The sequence below is a fragment of the Nesoenas mayeri genome (genome assembly GCF_963082525.1).
Source record: "Nesoenas mayeri genome assembly, chromosome: 3".
Taxonomy (NCBI): Eukaryota; Metazoa; Chordata; class Aves; order Columbiformes; family Columbidae; genus Nesoenas; species Nesoenas mayeri.
In genome coordinates, this window is record NC_137544.1 from 34,918,999 (window position 1) to 34,945,187 (window position 26,189).

Sequence of the window (26,189 nt, forward strand, 5' to 3'; positions counted from 1 at the left end):
CTGTAGCAGTGCTGTGAAATCTCCATAAAGCCTCTGAAGAATGTCTTCTGGTTTAGACTGCTGGGTTTTACTACCTGACAGAAGTGTGACTCTGCATCCAAGAACTGGAGTGCAAATCAAGTGCCTGGATATTCTTGTACCTCTGGTGGAGGTGCACCTTCATAGCACTTGTGTCACCTGTCTGCCATCTGGCAGGTGGATTTGCTCAGCTCTCAGTGTGGGAAAACCTGGTGATTCTTGCTGCTTGAGGTTCCTTTAAGCCAACACATCTTGCTGCCTTGGGAAGATGCACATGGAGTCTAGAGAACTCTTAAAAACTACTTTGAGCATCACAAAACACTGGGTAGTTGTTCTGAGGATTTAGATATTGTTCTTGAACTTTCAGTTTGACCCTAGAAAAGGGGATTTTTCCACTGCCATTGCCATATGTATTAGCAGGGTGGAGACAGCTGTATTTTATCTTTGTCTAGGTAAGCTTACCTCAGAGGACTAGTCATATTGTACTGCATGTTCTATACTACTTTCCCTTAATGTTTGTTACCTTTTATCCGTGGAAGATGCAGCTACTTCTGCAGTGATTCAGATGCAGAGTGGCAGCTGTACTTTGCATGGTTCTTCAGCTCACAACACCTTTTTCCATGCCTGCACACTGAGCAATAGTAGCTTTATTGGTAACCACGATTGTAACGTCTTGATCTGAAGTTAATAGCGAAGACGCAGTGACTTGTATATACCTGTCTCAACAGTGACATGGAGAGACCTTATTTCAATGTGTTCTGGCTGTCTTTCCCAACATTGATTTATCAGTTTGACTTTATAGCCCTGCAAGAACTGATGAGAAAGAATAACACACACTTTGATCTTGAATGATATGTGAAACTCAGAAGTATTGTACTTTACTAGCTTTGATTTTTTTAAATGAGGTTTTTTTCAAAGCTTGCTAATATAATAAAAGCACCATTTGATAGGTGGGAAACTTTGTTCTTAATTCTCATTCAAAGCAGCAAAACAATTATTCAAATAATTCAGTTAAAAAAATATAAGGAAGAGTAGTATTTCTGTTACTTTATCAGGCCTTTGCTTAATGTCTGTCTTTCTAAACTCTAAGCCCCCTCCAGTTTCATATGCCAGTTAGGATTATCCTGCTGTGTCAGAGCAAGGGCTTGTAAAAGAGCATTATTAATTATTCTGGGATGTTGTGTTCCTGTGTTCAATACCTGCCCTACTTTCTTTTGAGTGGGCAGATATTATCTGAATACACAGAGTGAATGATTAGGAGTGGGAACTACTGATACCAGCCCCTCTCCCCTCAGCCTGCTTGGGGAGGAGGGCTGAAGCAGGGGGAGAGAATGTGTCCTCACTCCAGTGATGGGGCACACACAGGAACATCTTCCTTCTTTTAAGGGCAAAACTGGAATCATAAACTTAACTCTTGTTGATCTAATTTATTATTCTGTGAAAGAGATTGTGGAGTCTCAGTCATCTGTGGGGCCAGGGGGGAGCTATCTCCTAGCAGGGGAATAAAGTTAGAGACTCGTTCCCTGTGATGGTCCTATTCTTTCTGATTTTTCTTTTTTTAATCATAGACTTCAGTACTTCTGTGGAAGCTCAGTGGTATGTCAAGCTAGTGTGTACACATGCTAGTTGTACTCCTCTTATCTGTTACATAAATGGTAAAGTTATAAATATTGAAGCTACTGAAGAAAAACTGTGAATGTTCTGCACCTTCATGGTCTAGACAGTTTAGGAGATGACGTGACATGGGAAATTAAACACTATCTCTGTCTTTCTCTGAAGATAAAAATACGTGTCATCCTCTTCAGAGAAGACCTTGTTAAGAAAATCTCTACAGAAACATCATTTGTTAAGAGTTATAATTGAAATGTCTCCAAACTACTTGTTTAGATTACTTGTTTAGATTACAGATCTTGAAATATTTCTGCATAATTTTTCTGCTGTTATAATTGTTAACTTTCGCTGTTTTGTTTTTCGCCTGGTTAGCACTGAATATGCAGAGAAGCAGTGCTACATGTTGTATTTTTCCTGTTGTAGCATATGGTTTACCAGTCCTTTCATTCCATGACTGCCAGAGAACCCACAGGAAATATAGCTGGCATGAGTGGGAGCTTATGAAAGAGGATTGAGGGTGATGAGAGGCAGTGGGTTGTTATCAGTCATCCCTTTTAAATAAAAATGTTCCATTATAAATGTAGAATTGATTTGTACTCATTCCCTGCCTTAGTGGTGTGCTACAAGATATCTGCCTACCCTCCGCAGCTGCCACCTACTGGACCTCAATCCACTCCTATTGTGTTTTGGTTTCTTTGTTCATGTGGGGTTTTTTGTTAGTTGTTTTTTTGGGGGGGGAGGGGGGAAGGGATGCTTTACAATCATCTCCTTTTTCAGATTTTGTTGGGATCTGAAAAATGTGTTTGAAGTACAGAATAGCTGTGCATGATTAGCTTTAAAGGGCAGAAAACACCGGTCTTAAATGTTGGCTAACAGAGGTGGTTGCCTGAAGCTTTCTTAAGCTAACAAAATGCCCATCGAGCGTTACTGTCACTCTCTGGGCCACAGTTCAGGATACTGTATATACATATATATATATATATAAAATAAGAGAAAGTGGTTGACTAAACCAGAGTGTGTCTGTTTATAAACACTCTTACTGGATAAATGTGTAGTATAATGCTTTATCAGCTAATATTGAGATAGTGCAACTACATAAAGAGTAGAAATGTAAATGAGAACACCTTCAGTAAGTTCCCTTCAGTAATTCTTGTTCAAAAAATGAGTTTGGAAAGTTACAGCCTTTAAATCTAATACTGTGGTCCAAAAAACTTTTACTTGGCAGCTAATGCTAAGAAAAGCCCAAATGCAGAAGGGTACCTGTCTTATTTATGCAGGGGTACAGCATTGCTCAGTCCCAGCTGCTGGATGTATAGTTAAACTTCAAAGATGAAGTTCTGAAGTCTGCTGTTGTAGTCTTGGTGCGCCAACACTGAACTGAGCCCTTGACAAGTGAAACAGAGGCTGTTTGATCACATAACTCCCTGCTCTCAGGACACTTCTCCAAGGAGCAAGACAAGTCTCCCTATGGCCCTGGCAGAGTCAGACTCCCACTTCTCTCCTCTGGCTTTGAAGGTACTCTCAGGTCCTGCTGTGGAACAGGAGGGCATGGTTAAATCCGGAACACTAGGGAGTACAGAGCAGAGTGTGAGTTAATCTGAAGGTAAGTGGTCAAATTGTCACTTGAGTTTTGGTCCTCCTGTGGGTTTCTGTTCTTTAAGCACCTGATAGTGGTTTCATGCTAAATAGATGGCTAGTTCTGAAAGCAGTGACAAGGATCCAATTAAAAGCTAAACAGTTGAAGTAAACTTAAATTCTAGTCCCTCTCTGAAGCCAAGGATTCTGAGCTCCTCAGCAAGGATCATGGGCTAATCCTTGCAGGCATCAGTTATGGCAAATAGAAGCTGTTGCCTTTGTGTTGTCTCATAATGCCTTGCTGTTCCCTCAGCTTGCCTGAGTTCTCAGCAGCGAGGATAAAAATAAGTACTACATTTTATCACATTTGTATTTTAGACATTCATGGCAAAGATACATCCTATTTCAGCCAAATACAAATGGCTAATACAAAAGTATTCTCTTCCTGCTCAATGTGTATATCACACCCCAGCTTGGTTACCCATGCCCACCTGCCAAGAGCACAAAGCTGGTCGGTCTGTCAGTGAGCTTGCAGAGTATGTCCTTGTTTGCTCACTGCTCCATATAAAGTAAGAGATAAACCATCTTGCAAGATAAAGGCTGTAAAGAATGGAGCAGGCGGTGTAGTGTGATTGCTTGTGGGATACTGAGGTGTACACCTGTAGGGAAACAGAAAGGATCTTTGTACAGCCTGCTCATACACTTTCATGGGAGTTGCTGAAATGAAACCTGAGATAAAAATCTGACTCCTCACCTCAATTCCTCCCCTTGGAAGGTAGAATATCCACAGCTAAACAGTGATGCAAGTCTAAGACGCCAGCTCTAATCAGATGAATTGCTAAAATCCAGGCAGCTTTTGCAATGAAAAAGATGACTAATTTAATTGAGGAATAGTGATGCCACTGTTTTGAACCCTTAATAAACACAGGAAAAGGTCAGTGTTTAAGCAGCATCAGCCCATTGGTCTTGACTCTCACAGTACTGTAAAGATTGCTGGCTTGTCTCTACCCACTTAAGGTGCACATGTGATAAGTGCAAGGAAACTTTGAATAGCTGCGTGTTAACAATTAAAAATACAATTAAGTAAATATATTGAATGAAGTATGAGTTAGGTTCTTGGCATTGTCGCTTGCTGTGTGGTCTTGGATAAATTATTTTGAAGCATTCTTTATATTCCTTGTCTTTTCTGTTTACAGCTGGGCAGAAAGCTATTTTGTACCACAAGTCTGTACAACACCTATTGTGTTCGGTGTCTGTGGGGAGGACAGAGCTCTTGATGCTGCTCTTGCAAAGTGGCGTTATGTTTTGAAATATTCTTAATATGGTAAAATTTGTCACCCACACAGTGCTTGGATGTTCATACAAGAGAGGTCTGATTTAGAGGCGTGCAGGCCTGTGCAGCAGATGGCAGTGATGTCCCCTCCATGGTGACTGAGGACCTCTGGGCACCGCAGCAGCTCCTGTGGGGTGGAGATCTCCGGAGCCAAACACCTGGAAGCACCCAGGCAGAGGACAGTCTGGAGCCCATGTGCCTCAGTTTGCTGATGAATGTACTAACTACTGCACTGTAATGTAAGACACAACTTCCACGGCCGCCTCTGCTGCGTGTGATTTGGATGTTTCCAGTGGCCTGCGTCCTTCAAGGAACTCTGCTGCTGAGGCAGTTTCCAAACTCACGATGGTTTGGGTACAAGACAGCCAGCTCCTCCTGGCTGTTGGCGATGGGTGGTGGTGGCCCTGTAGTGCTTCAGTGAGTTTTACAGGTAAAAGTGCCCACAGACAATGAGGTACCTCAGTAACCAGATGAGCAGGAGTTTTCAGTCTTGAGCGGAACTTGGGTGCCTGACTTAAAGGTGAGTGTCTGCCTACATCTTTTTTAGTTTGACCTTAGGACTTGTAGTAGAGGTCCCGAACTGCAACAGTAAAAACGTTTGCTAACTGTGGCGATGCCTGCTGGGTAATGCAAATGTTAACAGAATTGATTTTAGAGAGAGCAGATGAAGATTCAAAGAAACCCCGGTTTTCAGCGCATCATTTGCCCTGAGTTAGGGAACATCCCTGTTGCTCTTGTTTCTTATCTTCCCTGGGAAGAGAAGACTCTGACAAAAGTTACCTGCATTGGTATTCAAAAAGGAATGCAGAAGTTTTAATGTCAGAGCCTTTCCTCATAAGAGATTAGTACAAGCAACTACTTAAAGTTGATAGACCAGTAACAGCTTTTTAGAGCAGTTGATAAAATGAGCCCCAACAGCCCTCCAGGCCCTGGTGGTATTGACTGAAGGAGCCTAAAGAAAGTTTGCAATAGGTGTGCTGGACTTAAGACCATAGAAATGGAAGGTAGTAGCTGTGATACTGGTCTTCAGGGATGTCGAGCTTGTGAATTAGACGGTAAAGTATGCTTTCCATAATACATAAATCAAAGGGAAAACATTACATTAGGGTGGAATGAGGGGATACGTGACTGAATAGAAACTACTGAGAGAATCTTTTGCAGAGAAATGATCCGAAAGCTACTAGTGTAAGGTCATTCACTGTCTCTAAGAGAAGCTAAGATGCCAAAACAGAACAGCATAAATTGTTCAGGGATGAACAGGTGGGAAAAAGCTGTGGAATAAGTAGACAGTCATTCCCATGTAAGGAAGATTACCAGCAGTTGAGTCAAGCAGCTGTGGTAATGCTCACTTTCAAGCAATCTTGGGGTTAAATAGCAGATGATTGATACAGAACTAGTAGAGCTTCCTTGTGGGAACATATGTGGAAGAATCTTGTTATTGATGAAATGGCAGTGGAAAGTCTACATGGACAGAATGCAAAATGATTAACATGGGAGGACAGGATCCTAATACGCATATGACACAAGAGGGCCAGAATGGCTTTTTTGGGAAGGTTCTTCTGCATTATGAGGAGTTCTCTAAAAACTCCTGCCCTACTCTTGTACTAAAGGAGCCAATTAGAATATTAATTATTGGGAAAGGAAGAGAACAAAATATTGATGTGCTACTGTATATGTGTGTTTGGTTGGAATACTGTCTGCAGCCCTTGAAAAGGATCTAGTCAAACTAGAGAATCTGGAGAGAACCAGTGAAGGTGTCCAAAGAGATGGAACAACTTCCATACAAGACTGTAAGCTGAATGACTCACTCGGGAAACTCTGTCAGTCTGGCAGGGCGCTGGAGGGGAGCAATCAGCATTGCACAGGGCTGGGAGCTGATGAAATGATCCGACAGGATTTTCAATCAGATGGAAGGAAGATACTGGGGTTTAGTATGCAAAATGTAATTATGTTGGAAATGAGGCTAGTGGGGGATACTGTGGAAGACAAAGTCATAAGCATGTTCAAAAAGAGATTAGATACATTCAGTGAGGTTAGGATGATCCTTGGCACTGTGGTGTGGATGTAATCTCTGGCTTGGGAATTCCCTTTAAACATCTGATCCCAAGAGTGTGGGATGTTTTGCTAGGGATGAAATTGCTTACCTTGCTTAAAGGGTTTGTATTGGAAAAAGATATCAGATCACACCACCTCTTGCTCTGACCCACTGTGGCAACAGTTTGATTCCTTAACTGGAGCCCTATGGTTGGGTTTCTTTGTGTATAGATACTTGATTTCAATCTCGGCACCTGTCAACACGACAGTTTTCGCAAGCAGCATTCAAATACATTTGATTAGATACATCAGTGTCAACTGAAAAGCAATCATGTTTTAGCAGGTATTTCATGTACTTGCAATGGCCTGACCATATCTGTACAATGTTATCTGGCATCTCACCTTCGCCTTCCACCAAAGCCACTGCCTTGAGTGCTCACACAGGTTCTGTAACTTCCCTGCTGAGATCATCCCTCAGAAGGGCAGCTGGAAGCCAGGATCATGGCAAAGGCTTTTGCTTGGATTTAAGCTGGGAGCAAGGCCACAGAAAATCAAGTTGCAGGGTAGTCAACTTACGTGCCTTGTGGCAGGAGCAGGTTCTGGTCTGTTTGTTTGAGGTTTGGTCTTCAAGGTTCACATTTAGGTCCTGCATATGTGCTTGTAACCACACACTGACACAGTTGTCATGAGGTCACGTTTTGCACCGAACCTGTTGATAACACTGGCAGAGATTCCTGCTGGGAGCTCAGGTTGGTGCAGGTGGTGATGCTCCAATAAACAATTTGACACACTGGTGGGTTTTTTTTTCCTACATGAGCAGGTCTACAACCTGTCCTGCAAAACTCGTTTAACTAGTCCTTCCTCTGCACCGTTTGCCGTGTGCTCAGCCTTCCCACAGCACCTTGCCTCACACTTTGCTATATGCATCAACTTACTCCCTGTTTTAGGGCAACAGCTGGAAGCTTTCCAGTGCTGGTTTCATGGAGAAATGCCAGTTCAGGGAGTTCACACACAAGTGTTCCTGTCAAATTCTTCTGGGTTTCACTTTTGACAGGTGCCTGGTATCATCTGTGTAGACTCCTGCCATAGTTCCTGGCACAATGTCTGGGAGTTTAGGTCCTTTCAGGACTTGGAGTGAGCCTGTTGGAAAATAAGGAGCCCCACAGCATTTGCTGTTGGCTTTGTGGTCTATCACTGTACTGGAGCATTAGATCTTGCTCCTTCAGCCACTAGTCAAGGATGTTTTTGAGTTCAGGTAGCTTCTAGTTCATGGAAGACTAGTGAAAAATAAACTTTCATAGCTATTGGACATCCTGCTTTTAGCTATGTTTGGAAATCCATATTTTCACAGAAGGGGTGTGTATAAGGACTGGTTATGTAATGAGTTGATTCATAAGTGTTGCTCATCCATGAGTTGTGCATCCAAGCGCATCTTCTGTAACAGCTTATTCATCTTACAGTAAACAGGAATCATTATGAGTGGAGCCTTGCTCCCTCTTATTAACCAAAATATTATATCTTTTTCTCCTACTTTACTACGATTAAAATAGCTTGAAGTCTATATTGAGATAAGGTACCACAGAAGTAACTGATTTTCATCTTAAGCATCTTAAAGCATCATAGCCTAATGAAACATTTCCTTTCCCTAAGACAGACCAAGCATAAAAGAAAGATGAAGATATTAACTCAGAACTAGATGAAGCATCCACTTTTTTCTGTAGCAAATATATATTGTAGCTCTTGCTGTGAATTGAGATCTAAAAAAACCAAAACAAAGAAAAGAAAACACCCCCCTCCCCTGCAAACAAACCCCCAAACCAACAAAACTCAAACAAGCACACAACCAACCAAACAAAGAAGCCCCACTAGAAACAAGAAGTGCTGTGTCTCTACTGTTCTGCCTTGTGAGCTGTCAAAAACCTCTCTGGGAGGGTGAGAAACTGTTTGGTCCCCTCCTGCTTTCTCCCAGCCTTCCCTCTGCTTGGCCCAGTGAGTCAGGCTTTTTTGTAGAGTGTTTTCCTGACCCACCTACTAACCTGTCTTTGCCCTTTTGCACACCCCAGTTAGCCACAGTCTGAGAAGATAGACTGAAAATGAAACTATTTTGGAAGTCTGCTTTTTAGAAGGAAATATTAACACTAGGTTGTCTTTTCAGGGAATATTTTTCTGAGTACAACCCCTGGGCTGCAGTTGTGATTGACAACTGAAAAAACTAGTGGTACAGAACTCTTTCCCCCACACACTCCCGCTTTCACTTCCAGTTGCGAAGCTCACAGCACGCAGGTGAAATGCTTTGGCTTTGGTTCTAGGTGCTTGATCTGCTCTTTGTATGATCGGGTGTACTGCAACTTATTTTTAACCCTACCTAGACCTGAATTATGGATCCTGAACTGAGGATAAAGACAGGGTAATGATAAATTTCAGTAGAATGTTGGTTTTGTCATTAATTAAAACACTAGCTGTGATATTTACGCTGTGAAGGAGCTCTAAGAACCTCTTTTCAGCCTACTGAAACTGGTCTTGCTTTGCTCCAAGCTCCTCAGGCTTTTGATTTCTTTCTGAGCAGCAGGATGAAATCCAAATTCACGTGATGATCAAGACCAGCATTAGTACTTTGTTTCATCTGTTTTAATGGTTCATTTTTCCCCCATTTTATACAGTAAGACGCTGTTGTGCTAAAAGCTGTATGTAAAGATATTTGCAATACATCCTGACCTCCTGACTGTCAGAAGGAAACTTTAGTTTACCATTAATAAACCCAATGTATATCTTGTGTCATTTCCTACACTATAGTTACATAATTTTCTTCTTAAATCTAGACATACTTTTGAGATCAAGCTAACTAGTCTTGCATAGATCAGCACCTTTTTGTCTTTTTAGAAAAATCTTGTTAATATTCAAAAGTGTTACATTCACTCTGAAATGAGTCTACCCCACCTGCAGTTTCACATGCCAGTCCTTCCAGAATTACAGAAGAACAGATGGTGAAGTGAGAATTAAGGTACATGTAGCCTGATACCTTGTCTGACCGATTCTGGATGCTAAGGAAAGAATGGCCTGTGACATGCATGAAGTGATACTTCTGAGATGGTGATCAGTGCCAGCTATTGAATGCAAATGAAGTTGCCCTTCCAATTCCAAAATGATGAAGTTGTGCAACGTCATGCTGAATTTTTTTTTTGTCTGGAATTAACTTTCAGATTTTAAAAACCAAAAGCCTTATTCTTAGAACTACTTTTGTTTATCTTGCCACTATTTAATCTGTGGTCACCTGTTATTTCTACAATAAGATCTTGCAACCCTCCTTGCTTATCAAAATGAAAGAAATTGGCTTTTGCTTTTACAGATTAAGGGGCTATTTGGTAGAGAAATGTCCCTCTCCAGGCTGTGTCTCGAACATTTTTCCTCCTATTTTTTTTTTTTTTTTTCAAGGATGCCAGCCTTCCATAATGGTAAAGCATACAGTGATATTTAATCTATGGTTTAGCCCCTGTAGTCTCTGGACAGCAGTCCTTTCCTCTAGGCACTGCTGCTGCCCAGGATGGCAGACATGAATGTCACCTGCTGGTCAGAAAGGAGTTGGAAGCCTGAGGAGCTTGGTCTGAGGCAAGAGCATAAATCAGTGCCCTCCTCATGCTGCTGGTACAGTGTGGACACAAATCTGCCCTGGGAAGATCATTTAAACTGAGGCCAGGACTGGTGCTGGGTGGGTGCTGAGGAACTGCCTAGAAGAGAATTCCTCAGCAGAAGGATGTTCTGCTGCATCTTCTATGCCCTGAGCTCAACTACTTGCGCTGATCATAACAGTGTCTTTTAATTGCTTAATGTTGCTTTTCTCCTGTAACTGCTGCTTCCTGGTGGTCTTTGCATTAAAGACTGCCAGCTTTTAATGTGCGTTGCAACTTTACCAAAATCAGTGTCCAGGTTTGCTTCCTTTGTGGTTATTCAGCTGCCCCAAAGCGTTGTAGTTGGCACAAAACTGTGCCGATGCGTGGGGTGGTTTTCTCTTCGTACTCTCTTCTGGGGTATGTTATCATCAGCAATGATGTTCTAGAGCAATACGTCATTGTCCAGTCAATGTCAAATGGATACTGGCTTTGCTATAAGAGCTGGTGTGCCCATGTCACCAGTCTCTTCTTTCCACAGGCCTGTATTTTTGGCATAAAACCGGCAGGTCTTGACAATGTCTTCAGTCCACCTATTTGTTTCAAGCTAATAGGAAATGTCTTCTTAGATCTCTTTATCTGTATTTATAAAAATTTTATTAGTCAGAGTCCAGGTGCCCTTTAACATGTTTCTACCTGTACTGACAGTTTCTTCATCTGCCAGTAAGAGGTTGTTCATAATCTTTTATATTCACAGCTCTCCTTTTTTTTTTATTATTGGTGTGGTTCTGAGTTACAGCTCTTGCAATTGTTGTCTGAGATGAAGAACACTTTACTGTCACACCACCGGCTCTGGACTATATTTTAGCTCACTTATGATGAATCCTCAGGGAAAAATTTCGGCACTCACCAAATCTCTCCCAGGTTGGCATTTAATTTGCAAATTGTATGTGTTGACTTCAAACAGAGCCTTTTCTTGAAGCCATTGATTCCAAATATTTGTTTGTTCGTGTGTGTGTTTTTGTTGTTGTTCGGAGTCAGGCAACACTGGCCTGCCAATGGACAGGTCTAACATCTGTTATGAATATACACTGTGACCAAACCTGCTGTTTCTGCTCAAACATGCTGGTTACTGCTGCCTGATGGTGCCTGTTCCACATACTACCAGACCCTTGGGCTGAAACGTGCTGCTGATGCTTTAAGGGTACGATGACCATGGAGTCCTTCAATGCCTCATAGTTACTGTAACTCCTTTATGAGTATAGTCTTTACTAGGATTTGTATCAGCGTGTTGGATACTTATGCATGGGAATGCTCTAAAGGAGCTTATTTGGAGGTCCCCATTTCTGACCTTCATTTACTATTTCAAGGAAGTTTGTATGCCTCTCTGGTCTGCTAGAAAGCTGTTTCTGATTGACTCCTATTGACCATGATTTCTCTGTATACCTAGGAAAGTTCCTTCTAATAAACAGTTTGCTGTTGCTCTAGTCTTATATTGCCGGTTCTTTCCACAGCTGCTCAGAAGACTAAGTCATGCTTGAACAATCTGAATGCCTTCTATGATGAAACGACTGGATCTGGGGATGAGGGGAGAGCAAGGGATGACATCTACCTTGACTTTGGCAAGACTTGACACTGCCTCCCAAAATACTCCTGTATCCAAGGCAGGGTGTTAGGGACTGGATGGGTGGATGTGCAACTAGAAGGTGGGCGAAATGCTGGTTGGAGACTGGGCTCAGAGGGCAGTGGCTAATGGGCTGTGCTTCACAGACAGTTCTCTACTTGTTGCTGGGGTGTGTCCTGTTCAACACCTTCATCAATGGCCTGGAGGAGGTGATACAATGCATCCTCATCAAATTTGCAGATGATAAATGCTTGAGGGCTGGGCTGACTTTCCTGGGCAGGCTGCAAAAATGGGCCAACAGGAACCCCATAAAATTCAGTAAAGACAAATGCTGAGTGCTGCCCTGGGGAGGAAAAGCCCTGGACACCAGGACAGGCTGGGACTGCCTGGCTGGGGAGCAGCTCTGTAGCAAGATGAGCATGTATATGAATGTGCATCAGCACCTGCATTGCTCTTCTAACAGACCTCTGCCCATGGAGTGTTTAACTGAGGTAATTTAGCAGCTATGCTTAGTTAATTTAAGTTTTACATCACTCACCAGGATTTGAGTCCTCTCTAGGAGTAGAATTATAGAATCATTTTGGTTGGAAGAGACCTTTAAGATCATGTTCATCTATAACCTAACTCTAGCACTAAACCATGTCCCCTAAGAACCTCATCTGTACGTCTTTTAAACATCTCCAGGGATGGTGACTCAACCACTTCCCCAGGCAGCCTGTTCAAATGCTTCACAACCCTTTCTGTGAAGATTTTTTTCCTAATATCCAATCTAAACCTCCCCTGGTACAACTTGAGGCCATTTCCTCCCATCCTATCCACTTGCTACTTGGGAGAAGAGACCAACACCTCCATGCTACAACCTCCTTTCAGGTAGTTGTAGACAGCAACAAGGTCTCCCCCTCAGTCTCCTTTTCTCCAGGCTAAACAGCCTCAGTTCCCTCAGCCCACTCCTTGTGCTCCAGGCCCCTCACCAGCTTTGTTGCCCTTCTCTGAACTCCCTCCAGCACCTCAATGTCTTTCTTGTAGTGAGAGGCCCAAAACTGGACACAGGATTTAAGGTGGGGCCTCACAGTGGCACAATCACTTCTCTAGTCCTGCTGGCCACACTATTCCTGATAGAAGCCAGGATGCTGTTGGCCTTTTTGGCCACCTGGGCACACTGCTGGCTCATGTTCAGCTGGCTGTCAGACAACACCCTCAGATCCCTTTGTGCCAGGCAGCTTTCCAGCCACTCTTCCCCAAGTACTGTAGTGCTCCCTGGGGTTGTTGTGACCCAGGTGCAGGACCCGGCATTTGGCCTTGTTAAACCTCATACAATTGGCCTCAGCTCAATGATCCAGCTGGTCCAGATCCCTCTGTATGGCCTTCCCACCCTCCAGCAGATCAACACTCCCACCCAATTTAGTGTCATCTGCAAACTTACTAAGCATGCACTCCGTTCCCTCGTCCAGGTCATTGATTAAACAGATTAAACTATTAAAGTGATTAAACAGAACTGAACCTAATACTGAACCCTGGGGGAACATCACTCATGACTGGCAGCCAATAGGATTTGGCTCCGTTCACAACTCTTTGGTCCTAGCTATCCAGCCAGTTAGCACAACTTACCCTATGACCTCTGAGCATTAAGCTCAGTCAGGCTCATTTTGTAGTCTTACAGATGAGGGCTTTTTTTTTTAATGATGTGAACTGGATGTTCAGAGTCTTTACTTCTACTTCACTCTAGCAGCACACCTGGCTCAGAACTCATGCTGGTTTCACAGATCTGCTTTGTACAGTGCCCAGGTTGCACCTTCACCCTTTTTATGTGACACAGACCTCCCTTTCCCTCTGCTTGGTGGCTATGTCTGCTCTAGTAGGTAGAGCTGACCCTGGCTCCTTCCCTGGAGGACTGGGGTGCTGTGTGGCTCATATCCATACTCCTGAACTTGCTTCTGAGCCAGATGAGGGTCATCTCCTGCCTCTCCTGAGCTGTTGCTGGCCCTTGAATTTTCTGAGAAGGGAGTAGTTGGCTCAGGTAAAACTTCTGTCAGGAGAGTTCCCTGGTTGTTTTCAAAAATTGTTGGGCAGAAAAGGGCTGGATTTTGCAGAAGGTCAGGCCAGCCCTGGAGTTGTGGCTGGGAGTTCTTCTGCTAGGGGGAAAAATAGTATTTTACAATTGCTGGGACAACGAGTTAACTGGATGGCACATCAGAAAGGGCTCACGTCAGGCAATTCAGAATCAATTGCTGGTTTGCAGAGGAAGGCAAACAATACTGCATCTGGGAAGAGAATCAAGTTCGATGACATTTGGCCTGTGCTTAGGCCCAAAAGCCCTCCAATTTTCTTTTTACCCCTTGGAAACACCAGGAAAGTAATGCTGCAACCAAAGCTCCTTTTTTTTTTTCCTACATGAAATTATTTCTTGAAAAAGCTTTCACATCACAGCACACTCTAGCGCTCCAGAGCAGGCAAGTTCTGGAAAGAGCAGAAGGAGCATCCATGCAGCAAGAAATGCTGTTAAATGAAAGAAAAGATGTTTTTAGCTGTACTGTCTCCAAACTTGGCTCCACTACTCTTAGCTGTCAGAGACTTTTGGTCTGGCACTCTTTTAATGTCAAAGCACATTTATTCCTCTGGCATTGCAAAGCATTATTAAGGTGGGCACATGCTGTGTTTGGAGTCTGGGGTTGTAAACCAGAGAGCAGGGACCACATTCATGAGGAAGATAGGGGCTGTCACACGTTTCTGAGGGTTTTGCATCCACTTGAGGGCACCATAGTATGCCTGATAGCGGAGCTTTTGCTAACTGCATGGAGGACTGTTCCCTGCTTTTTAAGGGAAACTTTTAGAAAAAAGCAATTCCTTAGTTTATTTACAACCACCACCATCTTGTAAGAACAACTATTTCTGATCTGTTTTGTCTTTTCCAGGGTTATGGGCATCTTGCTATAGCACACAATCATCATTGTGGGTGAGCTGGGCATGAAGTTTCAGTAGGAGAGATCTGTCCTACAAAGCAAGAAAAAGCATGAGAAGATTTAATTTGAGGCTTGGCATGAGACTCTGAAGGGCCCTGGCTGGCACGGCACCAGGAGAAAAATCAGAAAAAATGGTTTTGAGTCTCGAATCTAGTTGTGTGACAAACTGCATGGCCTCTCTGAGCCTCAGTTTCACTAGCTGCACTTCATTATGCTCTAAGCCAATGGCCTAAAATGTAAGGGTGACTGACTATGTTTTCTTTTTTTGTGTGTGGCCTTGTTGAGGACCTTATCTTTCTCAGTGACTTATCTCCTACAGAGCTCCTCTGGAACAGATGAAATTTCACAGGCATAAAAGGCTTTAGGCAGGCTGGCTTTGGTTGAAAGGGTGGGAGAGACTAATGTTTCTTGTCACTGGGTCAGCTGCTTGCTTGCCATATATTTATCTCTCTGAGATTTTAGCTTTGCTGAATGAGGTTGATGATCAGACTGTGAGATTTGGGACCGTCAGTCATTCTGATGAGCTTGTGCCTGTCGGGGTTGAGGCACAGCCCACGCTCTCCACAGCGGCTCCGAATCGGACAATGGTTCATTTTTATGAACTGTTTGGAGAAGGAATATTGATAGAAGTAAGTCCCTGGCTCTCTGTGCTGACAACCCAGATGTACCCCTTTCAGAGAACTGTCAAAGTGGAAGAGCTGCATGAGGGTCTCTCGCTGTCCTGTTCAGCCCATGGTACTTGGACTGTCTCTTGCTTAACATACTCCAAATCAACGTGTACTTTGAAACCCCAGGGACTGACTCTGCAAGTCATTGTGTCCTTTATCCCCTTCCTCTGTCAGGCCAGCTAATCAAGCAATTTTCTGTGAAGGAGTAAGAACTATGAATTGTGGACGCTGATTCCAGGAACATTTCTGAGTTGCCCTTGCAATGCAGTTTGGTACAGATGTCAAAATAAAATAGTTCCCGTACACCAGCATCTAAGAGATGACTACTTAACAGGCACCCACACAGTTCAAAAAGGCATTAAGAAATAGGCTTGCCTGTATAGTTTTGTGGGGTGTTTCTGCCACCTTCAGAGGCCTGTAGGTTCCCAGTCAGTTGTCCATGAGCCCTGTGCACTCCTTTCCAGGCGCTGGGTAGTTCAGCTCTGCTCCTTTGTCTTCAGCTCCTTTCCCTATCTGTCTGAGTTCTCCATCCATGCTACCAGGAGGTGTTACCTGCAAATCCTCCTCATTCCTTGTTTTCTTTTGCATATAACCATTAGCTTGGTAACCCGTAGTACCTGTATGCCTTATCTTCTCCTTTGCAAATTTTTCACATAAGTTCTTACTTTATTGCAGGTGGTCTTCCTGGCCACCATCTCTAATGTGGTAAGATACAGATTCCATTTGTGTCACTGCACAGCCGTCATTGCAAACCTGTTTCGCATTTCTGGTTGTATCTTCTACAGCAGCGCTGCCCAAAATAGCCTTTGCTCCCATTTTCATTTTCACGTGGAAATCCTGTTCATTCATACTGACTGAAATGTCTTCATGCAGTGGAAGATAGGGGTGAAGGTGTGAAAGACTTTGTCAATAAACTTAGGTGAGGATACTTGGCATGCCTTGTCTTTTTTTCTGCCCTATGTCTCTTGTGAATATAAACTGAGAAATTATTAGAATTGCATCACTAGAGAGAGGTGTAGCAAGAAGAGATCGGTCGTAGGTGATGTTACCTGGGGAACTTCCCTGCTCTAAAAGACAGCAAAGTATATGCTGAAATCTGATTAAAGAGGCCTGGTTGTGCTTAAATAAAAGTATGTGTAGGTGATGATTTTTCTTTTTTTTAAGAAAGCATTGGTGTATTTGCAAAGTTGATTTTAAAGCACTGGTTTCACAGGGTGAAAGAAAGACAATATCAAAGCAATCCTATTTGAGGCTGGGTGTTGAATGGTACTCACTGCATAGTGGCTTTATATGGTAAACATAGGCATGTCAGACCAGAGATTCACATTTTCCATTAGTTTTATTTGTTGCATAAACAAGACGGGATCATGTGTATTTTTGCTTTTGAAATAGCACATTGAGCACGCACATGCTGCTGCTGGATCCCCATTAAAGGTTAACTATAGCCAGCTGTCATATTGGTCTCTTATCAACTGTTTTTTATCTGTGAAGTCAACCTGCATATAATTCTCTGTCCTTGGATTTTGCAATTGCATCCAGGTAGTTTGGTTTTCCTTTGAGACGGCCTGAGTGAAAATTAATAATAGACTCCCGGAGATCATTGTCAGATCTGCAGTCACCAGGCATGTAAGTGCCAGGTATGTGGTCAACACCCTGTCCGCAGCTAATCCATCTGCACGCTCAGGGACTCAGAAGTGTTCCTGGATTTGTCAAATGATGGAGTAAGGAAAAAGAAGGCTTGGAAATAGAGTGACACAGCAAAGCTTCATAATACTCTATAAATAGGGAAATATTTTTCTGTCACTTCTGCTTTTGCTATTTGTATTACCATAAATTGGAACTGTTACCTGTGATATATGTACATGAGGGTATATCCCAGCAAATATCTTAGAAATAATGACATATGGTAATCAGGGTTAATCTGCCTTCCATTTTTACTTTCACATTTAGAAATATTCTGGGGTTTTTGTGATAAATGAGCTAGGAAGCATCTGTAAGTTGCTAGATCATGTTTACTTGGTATATTGTTTTGTGATGACTGCAAAGAAGGTCAAGGTCCAGTAGTTCTATCTGCTTTATGAACACCCGGAGACAAAGAAGAACAGAAAACAGGAGGCAGGAAAGAAAGGGCTAGCACAGAACATTTGATTATAAAGGAAGTTAACGTACATTTTGACGTATCTTCACATACCGTTGTTTCTTTTAGCATTTTAAAATAATAATATCAGTTATGAGCAGCTAGGGCACATCCAAACCCAAGCACTTGTGTGGTTTCTTGTGGGCATCAGTGGTAGAAATGCTTTATTTGTAAGGAAGAATTATTTTGCTGTTAGAAGAGAAAAATAAAGGGGAAAAAAAAATCTTCCTGTGTTCTTGTTTTTACCTTCTTTCAGTTTAAAACTTTCACAGTAAACTCTTAGCTCATACAGTGAAGAGTTAATTTCTTAATAAACAATAACAATGAACAACAATAATAATTTTTTTTCCTGTAGTTTTCTTTTATATGCTTGCTTTGTTTGCTTCCTCTGTTCTTCTCTTTTTCTAAACACCTCCATCTGTTGAGATTTCAGTGTCAGGACTTAATATGTAACAGAATGCACAGAGACCTTGTTCTTAATCTCACCCTTATCCTTTTCAGCACCAAAGTGGTTGCGTGACCATGTGGCATCTGAATCATTTTCATGGGTTTACTGCAAACGGGAGAGGTGTAATAAAACAGGACCTGGAGCACCTCAGTGTCACTGCACTGGGGAAGTCATATACTTTGATGACATCAATACTTCTGCACCTCTTTGGTCAAAATATTCTCAGTAATACTTTCCAGAAGAAAGTTTGATCTTCCAGAGACCTCTTATTCTCCTGTTATCATAGTTATTTAATGGGGTGGGATTTTCTATGCTCTACTCATTTTTTTCTGTTCTCTTGTCATTTGAAATGTCTTTTGGGGTCTAGACATGTGTTTTTTGATGCTATATTAGCAATCTGCTAATCCTCCATGCACACTGAAACACAAATTCAAACAGAAGGTGAGGAAGGCTAATGAAACAAAGGGTCCTGGTAAGAGTCTCACTTGAGCTGGTGAGACTCTCCTTCTGCTGAACCAGAGACAAGGTTTACCAGAGACAAGGTTTTTGGCCACCCCTCAGACCAGCTCTGCTGTTCTTTTCCACTGATGAGCCAGCTCAAGGTAATTTTCTTCTCTCTGCAGATGCTTTCCAAAGCAGATAAGACATTCTGAGGAGTCTGGCAGGTGCAGAAGAGCACAAGACCCAGCAGAAGCACAGAGCTCTGAGAGGGTGGCCTCCCACCACAGGTCAGCTTAGTGTATCTTGTCCCAGTAGCCTGTCCAAACACTGAGCTGGGAACAGGGTTGAGGTACCTCCAACATACTGTGACCGCCATGTGTGTGGTTGTCATAAGCTCTAGTCTCAAGTGAGATCAAGTAATGAGCTGTGCCATTTGTTCACATTTATGAGATTGCATAAAATAACGATTTGCAGGGTTATGGTGTGGGTACAGAATAGGAGTTTCATATGAAATATTGATATCCAGCAATTTGAGCATTTCCCAGCTCAGTTCTGGGAATGTCTGAATGTCTTTCAAACTACCAGTGAATGGCATGGAAGTGCTTGTTCTTTGGTTCCGTGTGCAACTCACGTCTTCATTTGAATATTTGCAAATAACATTTATCCTGTCATAATCTGCTCTTGTTAGATGTGCTAAGGTTTATCTTTACCTCTTTTTCCTCCCATTGGTTTTTAACATGTATTATTTAAAAGTTTCAGGACCTCCTACTCTCTCAGCATCCTGGTTCTTCCTGCAGAGAGATTTTTTTTTTCTTAGCCTTAGTTTCCTAATCTTGTTTGTTCAAAACCATACTGCTCTTCAGCAAGGTTTTCACAGCATTTCTTCTTCACTCCTGCTGGACTCCACGGTCATCAGAAAGCTCTTTCCCCAAAGTACCTTGACAAGAGAGCCTCACACATGGAGACACATTTCCTTTACAATTTCCAACATATATAAGTCTCAACATATTTTCTTCCTTTCTGGTTTTGTCAGACCAACATATTCCTAAAGGAATGATTGCTCAAAGGTTGGCAGACTCTTGTCCTTCTTGGTATTCAGTGGTGCCAGTTAGGTAAATGTCTAAGACATTGAGTATCAGCTGCTTGTAATACCAGAGAATCCTTAAAACCTGAAGTAATTCAACATCATGCAATCGAAGATGTGCTTAGACTTGGACATACATTTTCTGTGAAGATGTTTAAGCTCCAAAGGTGGAAAGGGTTTTGTTACTCCTCTCAGTTCCAGGGAACCTCTGATGTCCCAGTCCTCAGATGTGGTGGCTCTGTGAACTGCTCTGTCCTTGCCCCTTTGGGAAACAGTAGGAAAATAGTAAGGAAACAGGTCTGTAGTAAGTTCCTACCACAGCTGTGTCTGAACCCTTCCCAGCCTTACTTCAAATCAGGAGGGAAACCAGCTGCGAGAGAAAGGAGCAGGTATCTCCTTGGCAGGGGTGTGGTAGGAGAAAGTCAAGGCGGGGAGAACATCAGCAGAAGAAAGAAGAAGTAGGGCTTTTCTGGGTAAACTGTGGTGAGGAAATATCTGATGAAGAATCTCTCTGGGCCTGGGTGAACACTTGAGGATTTGTACCTACAGGCTCCATAAGTTGTAATCAGTAACTGATTATGAAGAATCAAACCCAAATTATGTAGATTTTTATATCATTTTTTAAGCCATCTGAGCTCTAAGAAAATCCAGATTTTGAGAAAGAACCGCTTTTTTCCCTTTCCCCCCTCAATTTGAACAGATGGATCTTTAATTTAGGAATCAATGATAGAAAAGTTACCCTGTAGCAAACAGTGAGGGAGTGTGTTAATTTTGTCACAAGGAAAACTCAATGCATTAGTCCTATACCCCTGGTAGAAGTTACTCATCCCTCATACACTTCAAAATATATTGGAATTTAGTTCTTTGGACCACAGATTACTTGTTAAGACCTTGCTCATTTTATCATAAATAAAATATGTAAAGACAAATCTAAACAGATACACTACATATCTAATCTGCCATCTAACCTTCACTTGCTAATCTACGGTATTTATAGGATGCTAATCACTAGATTAGATATTTATCTTCAATGATATAAGATAGACTTAAATTTCATATGATAGTAGGTTCCACACTACATTAAAATGTTTAACATCTCAACCAATCTTCTCAGCAGGGAAGAAGGCTGAAGAGAAGAGTCACCTTTTCAGTACCACTCTAGAGATGGCATTGCTAGTCAGGAGCATTTTTTAACTTTGTTTTGGTTTTTTTTTTTTAAAAAAAACTGTGCCCATTTTCTACCTTGCTTTCCAGCACTTTCCACTTGCTGAGCAATAATAAGTGGTATATCTATCTATATTTAAAATGACAGATGGTGCCTGTCCCAGTGCTGATAAAGGTGACTGTACAAACACTGTCTCCTTGATGGGGGAGGTAGAGAAAAACAGCACAATCTGCTATGAGGTCACTTCTGTGGTTTTTGTTGTTGTTTGTTTTGTTTTTTTTTTTTTAATAATCTCTGCACCCCACGCCCCAAGATGTGCCCTTATAAAAAACTGCCAATTTACCCTTTTAAAAATTGACCAATTTTTCTAGTATGAAGAAAGTAAATGATTGATATTGGGCAGCTTAAAACCTACCGGTGTCTCCAGATTCATGCCCTTTTCCATCCACTGCTTAAACCCTTACCTTTAATCAAGGGAGAAATGGCTCAGTAGCAGCATGTCTGCTACGGTGTGCATTTGCATACATGGAAATCTATTGTTGCTTTAGATTCATAAGAAGCTGAAGGGCTAAGAAATAGGTTCCTGTGTCATTCCATCTTCTGACCAAGGAGCATCACTGAGCTGATTATTAACCTTCTGTACTAATATTTTGGTCTCAGATTTGGCTAAAGCTCAAGATGGCATGTGTTTGAATTCACATTTGTTGAAGTATGGTCATGCATCATAAAGCCTCCAACAAAATGTCCTTGATCTAAAATGAAGACAAAACACTCTCACTTCTTCAGCCAGTGACCAGCACCTGCTAAAAAGTCACTTTAAGTGTTACTCCAGTATGTTTGGAAACAAACAACAGCAGCACATTAGTTAAATGTAGATGCCCAGGTTGGATTTTTACAAAGAGGGCTTCTCAGAGCTCCTACTTCACATCAAGATGTGGAGCAAAAGTTCAGAGGCATTTGCCTTTTTTCCTAACTTGGTCACTGGAGGCAAGTTTAAATACGCCTAGTTTCAGTGATGGACAACATTTAACTGCAGACATTCCTGGGGCAGCTGCCTCTCAATTAATTTGCTGCTTCTATTCAAATGGTTATCATCAAAAAGACACTGATTTTACCCACTGGCAAAGTTCACCTACTGATTTCCAAGATGAGCTAAATGTGTTTAAATTAACTGGATTTATAATTTACATGCCCTTGCTTCACATATAAGGGCCAAATTCTAGTTTGCCATGGCATTTCGTGTTGGAGAATAAGCTAAAGACACTGTATCAGCGTGTTTCAAAGCTGAGCAGGCTTTAACTTGGGGATGATAATTCCCACTATCTGCCTTGCCAAAGTAGGCAGTCGGAATGGTAGCTCTTGGTTCTTCTAGCTGAGAAATGAATACCTTTATTCCTCAAGAAAGATGATGAACACCACGGGACAAGGAGGACGTGGAACTTTTCTAGAAAGATGTTTGTTTTATTACTGGCTCATTTTGTCGTCATTAAGGCTGTTAGTGAAGTCAGGTGTCCTCAAAAGTACCAGTGACACGAGATTCAGCCAGCTCCTCCCAGAAAATGAAATGTATAAAACTCCTATAGATAATCCTGTTCTGAAGTCATAGAGGTGTTTATAGGCCAATTAAATCTTTGTACAAGAGACCAGAGAGATAAGAGATCACCAAATCAAGGAATACATGCAGGTATCAGGCTAGTGTGACAGGATGACCTCAAAAAGGCTGCTGGCAGCTTCCTAGGAAGGTGTTTCCTTTCTGAGGCCCATATGAAATAATTATGGAAGATTCTTCTCCAGAAATGCCTCTGCCTCCAGTCTCATCTTTTAGGAAAGCAGGAAAGCTCCCATACTGTTTAGTATTAGCTCAATTACTATATACATTGTGCACCAATACATATAGTCCAACATGTATGTACTTGTAATACAGACAATCTACTGCAAGGACAATGTCAGATTTTCTGCCCCATAGTTAAATTATGATAGTCTTTTAAACAACTCACAGCATTGAGGAAACTCTTCCAAAGAGCAGTGCCTTTAAAGTTTCAGAATATGAGTGGCTGCTGATTATACAAAATTATTCAGAGGAAGACTACGGCTGTTAGAAGAATTGCAGAAGGACTTCACGAAAATCATCAACTAGGTGCCAAATGAGAGATGAAATTCAGTGTATATATGTATGGCAAAAGATGCACATAAGATCAAACACTCCTGACTAAGGTGAGAGCCTCTGAACTGATGACTGTCACTTAGGAGTCAAAGCTGGGGGCTGTGACAGTTTCTCAGCAGCTCAGTGTTCAGGAGTGACTTCTGGGAAAGACAAAACAGAACTTCATTTTGTCCCTATATAACTCCATGCTCTCTTAGAGTCCTAGATACTGTGTCCTGTTCTGATACTTTCCACACTTCCTCTTAAAGAATATCTTAAAAAAGATACAGGGTTAAAAAGGGTTCGAAGAAGTGTAAAAAGACGATCAAAGGTATGGCACCACTCTGCAGAAACTACAGTTTTGAAAGCTACATTTCTTTAGTTTGGATGAAAGACGACTGTGGGAATCTTACTGAGATTTATAAAACAAAGCAAGCTATAGAGAGGGTGAACAGGGATTGACTGATTCTCTTTTTTTTCCCCAGTACAAGAACAAGGCGGCACCCAATCCAGTGAATGTCACATTTGATCAAGTTTTGTCTCATGTACAGCATCCGCAGAGCTCCTTGACATAGGCTGATGTGGATATCCACATGGTTTCAAGAGCAGACTGCATGAGATCATAGGGTAGAAATTAATTGAGAGTTATTAAATGCATAAAATCACTCTGGTTCAGGAATTCCCTAATGACTGAAGGCAAGAAAAGCACTCATGAGAAGAGCGGTATATATCTTACACTCTTCCTGAAGGATTCACGTTTGGCTGCTGCCAAGGTAAGGCCACTTAAGCTCCTATATTATCTGACAAGTCTCTTCAGCCTTCTAAGTATTCTATTTGGCGAATTAACAATATTGGCTAAGAGCAAAAAATGCTACATGCCTGGGACCATCTATGCTTAACAGGCAATTTTTGAAAACCTGAGAAATCCAGGGATTTTAGGAAAAAGGTTGCATTGTGTGTGAATCACCTAGACAACAAAGATAAAAAGCTATATTAAGTATCTGCTACCTGTAAGAGTAATATAGAGGCATGCAAAACAACACTACTCTTGGGAGAGATGGAGATGGCAGCCTTGCTTGAAGCAGGACAATTCCCAGCAGTGGTGTGAGTATCCACGAGTTGTCTGTAGTAATTTTGCGTGTAGACTTTGGATACTTTTTTTGGTGTCCAAAGAGTGATGCTTGTGCCCAAAGAGCAATTCTGACAGTTGCGGAAAGAATATGGTGACAGTGAGTATCTGTGGGTGTGTGCTTTTGATTGAAAAGTATATAAATGCAAACCAGAAAGAATAACACTGACATGACTGTGTCTTATTGTTCTCAAACCATCATTTAACTGGAAACAGCTAAAACAGATAAAAGTCCATGGGGATTTCTCATATAAGAAATGTATTTTTTATATAGTATACGTTCTTAACATTAAGAAGTAAGAAGCATTGCTACTGTGGAAAAAAAGACTGTAGATGCTTGATATCTAGGCACTTGTGGCTTCAACCATTCTATAGGTAAGATTTAGAAAGAAAAAATAATTACTATCTAATTTATGAACATAGAGCTTAATTTAGCTGCTGGTCCTCCATGTTTGGGAAAATCATGCCACACATAGAGCTCATTTCAGACAATTTTGAATCAGGACCACTAGAATCAGTTTCACCTTCAATTCAATATTGACTTATATCCTAAGTAACCATTCTTTCAGAAAAAGCTGATGATGTGTTCTTAGCAGTTGTACTGAGGCAGTAACCTTTACTCTGTATTTTTGGTAAACAGTCATAAAGCTATTACAATATACCAGGAATTCCGGTTAGAAAAATATAATTTGCTTTTGCCTCTTAGAACTACATACAGTCAAAAGAAATCAAGTATGATAAATAGAAATGGTATCCAACACCATATGTTACTGACATCAGGACTCTGCATATGATTGAAGCAGATCTCAGGAAAAATAAAAGTAGAAAAGGAATCGATTTGATCTGGAGTAGAACTTTAATAAGCACAATTCATAGGAACTGTGAAATGATGACATGAACTATGAGGGTGAAATGATGGCCAACTGTGAAACGGTGCTGATTTCAGTTGAAATGAAAGATTTTTTTCCTTGGTGTAGAGGAGTTGCGTTTATCAGAGCTCACTCTTCTACCCAGATTATTGAAACAAAACCATACTCACCAGCAATTAGGAGACAGAACTTCTTTTCACAAGCAAACTCTGTGTAAGAATGATTTTAGCAAGCTCAGACTCTTTTTCTAGTACAGTCATTAGCCAATATCTGTACCTCATGCAGAACCTCAGGTGGCACTAGCTCTGCAACTGGAGTTCATTCCAGTGAACCTCAGCCCAGCTAGAATTTTACAGTGAGAATAAGAAGAATGGGACTTTCTGGGGACTCCTCTGTTGCTGTACCTTCTAACCTAAAAACCTCTTTGATACCCCAGCAATGGACAGCTGTAGAGACCTGCTGAATGGATGGAGAAATGGACAAGCAAATCCCACCAGGTGTTCAGTGCTCTGGGCCCCCTTAACCTTCACTGCAGTTAGTGGTAGTTGCACCTCAGCAAGCACTAGACTTCTAGATTGCCCAATTTTGTAGCAGTCATCTCTTCCTCCACTTATTTCCTCATAAGGGGGAAATTTTGTAACATAAATGTCACAGAGAGGTAAACAAATGGAAATTATAAAATGGCCCAGCGTGGAAAAAACCAAAAATTTGTTGCAAAGGACAAATGTACAGCTATGCATCTGATGGCATGCCCTTTATACACCTAGAGCTTGGAGATCTAGCAGGTAGCTCTTGGAGCTGTTGTTTTTAATGCTCAGTTTTTGTTAAGACATGCTAAGAACTCAGATGGTAGAAATGCATAAACATGATGCCTGGTGAAAAAACTTAGTACCTGTTCCTCTATATAAGAAGAAGCAAGAGAGTGTGAACTAGCAAAAACTTGAAGTATCACTTTCTTATTTTTAAGGCTGAGTTCTTGCATTCCTGCCACTTACTGTTGCCTGATGTCAGCTGAAGAGTCCTAACAATTCCATCATTCGGCTCTTGTTCTGCTACAGAAGTTCAAACATACCACAGTAAAAATTGCCATAGTGCTCTCTTTCTTCACCAGTTTTACTTCCACAGCTTGCATGATGAACACTTAATTACACAGCAAGTCTGGGAGAAGTCCACATGTTCTGTGTTTGAAATGACCATATGCAAAATGCAGGAGATAACACTGTCATGAACTATAGCTGGCACGTGAAATAATTCCTATACATGGGAATTTTGATCCCTGGGACTTTCACCTGTGAGCTCCTTGACATAGGTGTCATATAAAGTATGAACACTGGTAAGCGCTCTG